This window comes from Chrysochloris asiatica, unplaced genomic scaffold, assembly GCF_000296735.1.
Source record: "Chrysochloris asiatica unplaced genomic scaffold, ChrAsi1.0 scaffold00089, whole genome shotgun sequence".
NCBI classification, from domain to species: domain Eukaryota; kingdom Metazoa; phylum Chordata; class Mammalia; order Afrosoricida; family Chrysochloridae; genus Chrysochloris; species Chrysochloris asiatica.
Window position 1 is genome coordinate 1517470 of NW_006408607.1, and position 4454 is coordinate 1521923.

Consider the following 4454-nt stretch of genomic DNA (forward strand, 5'->3'; position numbering starts at 1 on the left):
TAAACATGTTTTATTTTTATTCTGTTTTTTTGTCCATACTCGGCATTTTCCTTATAGTTGTACTAAACATTCTGCCAGAGTAAATATGTTGCTCTTTTCATTTGTTTGGCCTGAAATTTGATAAGCCTTTTCAACCCTGCCTTACTTTTATATTGCTATGCAACAAATTTAGCAGCTTCAAACAAACAAGTATTTATAATTTCACAGTTTTAGTGATTCAAGATTCAGGCACCACTTGGCACAATCCTCTGCTCAGAGAGTCACAAGACTGCAGTCAAAGGGTTGATCAGACTGTGTTCTCATCTAGATGTTTGTCTAGGAAAGAATCTGACTTGTTAGGATTGTTAGGATTGCTGGTCAAATTCATTTCTGGGGGGTCTGTATAACTGCATTCCCAGACTTTTGCCTGTCTGTGGGTTGCAAGTTGTCCCCAACTTCTGCTGGATGGTAATTCTATAGGTTCTCATATAATATGGAAGCTTTCTTCTTAAAGCTATAAAGGAGACTGTATCTCCAGTCTTTAAAGATTGAGTTGTATATAATGAAATGTAATCATGGGAATGACATCAGGACACCTTTACCACAAAATGTGACCATTGAAAGGGGCGATAGGTCATCACGGTGGCCATATTATTTTAGTTAAAATAAATCACATGTTCCTCTGGTATTAAAGTAGAATGAAATATACAAGAAAGTTACTGAACTGAGTCCTGGGTGGTGCACGGGGAGCCCTGGTGGTGGTGTGGGTTAGCCGTTAGGCTGTTAACAGCAAACCCACCAGTGTTGCTCCATGGGAGAAAGATGAAGATGCCTGCTTCCTTAAAGATTTAGTCTTGGAATCGCTGTATAGGGCTGTTATAAGCGGGGATTGACTTGATGATAGACCGTTTGGTTTTGTTTGCGAACCATAATGTTAGTGCTTTAAATTCATCAAGTGATACCACAGAAGGAAGTTCTGGCTTTCTACTTCCCTAAGGATTGCAACCAAGAAAACCCTATGGAACAATTCCATTCTGTCAAAAATGGCATCAGTAACAAAACAGTAACAGGTCTGCTGTCTCTGGTGACTCTTTGAGAGTTGCATTAAGGAATGTCAACCACAAACCTACTCGTTTTCCATTTAGGAAAAATTTAAGCATGACTAGTGCTTCTGTTCCACATTTTTAATTTCTTTCTTAACAACAATGTTAATTCATAATTTTCTTGCACTAGATTTCACCTATTTTTGAAATTTTTTCAATGCTAGTGACAGATACTCAATTTTAATTTGCTTAAGCAAAAGCAGGAATTTAATGAAAGCGTCCTGAGATAGTTGAAGGAGCAGAGTCAAAGCAGACTCAAAAAGAGCAATGAAAAAGCCCAGAATACGGCAGAAAGAAGTAACAATGAGAAACATTTGTTCTTTCAGCAGCTCTTGTCTCTCATCTCTGCCTTACCCCTCAAATTGGTTTTGTTTCACTCTTTTGACCAGCTCTGGATTCCTCTGCCTAAGCCCACGTGCTAAACACTAGAGGCTGAAATGAGTTAGTCCTCATAAAACCATTAGAACAATGCTGGCACATGACAAGTGCCCCGCAACCATAAGCTATTGCTATTGTTATTGTATTGTTGGTTTTACTATATTGTATCATGTATACTGCCATTGCAGTCATATATATGAGGAGAGAAGCTCCACTGCTAAATAAGGTTGAAGATTTCTAGAGAGGCAATCTCAGAGTTCTTCAATAGAATCTCAATTTTCTGTCCTCTTTACTAAACTTTTATTGTTTTAATTTTATCATGTGAATTTTCTAAGATCTCATATGTGAACCCCCTTATGTCTTTATTTCAATGGTGGGGTCCTGGGGTGGCACTATAGGTTAAGCACTGGACTGCCAACTTCAAGGTCGTCAGCTCAAACTTACAAGTCACACCTTGGTATCCCTATACAGGGTGGCTATGAGTCAGAGCCAACTCCACACACACAACAGCAACAAACAACAACCACATTTCAATGATATAGTTTACTCATTCTCATGTCTAATTAACCTTTGCAACTCCAGTTGTCTTTTTCCTACACATTTTCTTTTCCCTCTTTCCTCTTTCTTTTTATCCGATTGTTCTTTTAATCAAAGCCTACTCTCTCTTCAAGGTTTTCTGCTTTGATTTATATGTGCATACAAGCGTAGTGGTTACGAATCGGGCTGCGAACCTTAAGGTCAGCGGTTCGAAACTACCAGCTGCTTCGCGGGAGAAAGATGCGGCTTTCTACTCCCGTAAGGATTTGCACCCTCGGAAACCCTGTACAGGGTTGCTATGGGTTGGAACCGACTTGAAGACACTTAACAACAACAACAACAACACTGTGTGTATCCTCCTAAGAATATGAATTTCCTAAGTACTTTTCTGGATATAATTTTTTTTAAAACTTTAATATATACTTGGAGTCCTGGTGTGGCACTGTGGGTTAATGTGCCATACTACAAAGCCATTTGAACTGCAAGGTTGGTGGTTGAAGCTCACCAGCCGCTCCTCAGAAACCATATACAGGGTCACTATGGGTAGGAACTGACTTGAGGACACTTAACAACAACAATATATACTTATTTTTGGAGCTCTTCAGCTCTGGTAGTGTATTGAGTTATGAGTTAGACTGTTAACCTCAAGGTCAGCAGGTTGAATCTATCAGCCACTCTTTGGGAGAAAGGTGAGGCTTTCTGCTCCCATAAAGCTTTGCAGCCCTGGAAGCATTATACATAGTATAACTATGAGTCAGACCTGATTCGACTGCACTACTACTACCACTAAGCTAAATTTGATTTTCCCAATAGGGGATTGTATGATTAGATTCTCTCACAATCTAATGAAGAGAAAAAACAGTTGCTGTGGAGTTCATTTTGGTGATCTCATAAGTTGTCAAAGACTTCATGTTTCTAGATTTAACCATCAACACTCATGGAACCCACAGTCAAGAAATCAAATGACATATTGTATTAGGAAAATCTGCTGTGCAAAACCTCTTCAAAGTGTTGAAGAGCAAACATATCGATTTGAGGATTACCGTGGTATTTTTAATAACCTCATATACATATGAAACTTGGATAGTGAATGAGGAAGACCATAAAAGAATTGATGCATTTGAGTTATGGTGTTGGGAAGAATACTGAAAGTATCATGGCTAAAAGACCAATTTGTGTTGGAAGAAGTACAGCCAGAATGCTCTTGGAAGTGAGGATATCCAAACTTCATCTTTCATATTTCAGACACATTATCAGATGAGACCAGTCCCTCGAGGAGGATATCATGTTTGGTAAAGTGGAGGGTTGGAGAAAAAAGAGGAAGACCCCTAAAAACACAGTGGCAGCAGCGATGGGCTCAGGTTTAGCAATAATTGTGAGGTTGGCATGGGATCATGAAGTGTTTCATTTTATTGTGCATAGGGTCCTTATGATTTGGTGCTGACTTGATGGCACCTAAAAACAACAGAAACATATGTAGAATTGTGCTCCACAGGATTTCAATTATTGATTGGAAGGAGATCACCAAATTTTGTTTAGTAACTGAATACTTTTCATGTTCTGCACTACCCAGAAACTCCAGACTGAAAAGAAACAACAACAAAACAAACACAAATACACCGTCAACAAGTTTTTTATAACTCAGATCTTGAACTGCTACATAGGTTTTCCAAGGATGTAGAAGACAAGAAAGAAGGGAAAGGTCAAAATGGATGTCAGAAGAGAAACTGACACTTGCTATCCACCATAGAGATGCTAAAGAAAATGGAAGAAATGAGGAGGTACAAGAACTGAACAGAACATTTCAAAGATCAGCTCAAGAAGATAAAGCCAAATATTTCAACAAAATCAGCAACGATCTGGAATTAGCAAACCAAAAAGGAAGAACACTCTCAACATTTCTTAATCATGGGGCACTGAAGGAAAAATTCAAGCCTCTACTTTCATTATTGAAAGATTCTGTGGGTAAATTATTGAATGCTGCAGAAAGCATCAAGAGAAGATGGAAGGAATACAGAGAGTCACTGAACCAAAAAGAAATGGTTAATGTTCAACCATTTCAAGAGGCAGCATATGATCAAAAGCCAATGATACTGAAGGAGGAAGTCCAAGGTGCATTGAAGGAATTGACAAAGAACAAGGCATTAAGAATTGATGGAATAAAAATTGAACTCTTTCAAGAAAGTGAGGTGGCACAGTAAATTTGGAAGACAGCTATCTGGCTGACTGATTGGAAGAGATCCATATTTGTGCCCATACCAAAGAGAGGTGACCCAACGGAATGCTGAAATCATCGGGCAATCTCTTTGATATCCCATGCGAGTAAAGTTTTACTAAAGGTAAAACAGAAACAGCTGCAAGCATATATTGACAGAGAACTTCTAGAGGTTCGAGCTGGATGAAGAGGTGGTGGAACGAGGGATATCATTGCTTATGTCTGATGGATCATGGCTGAAA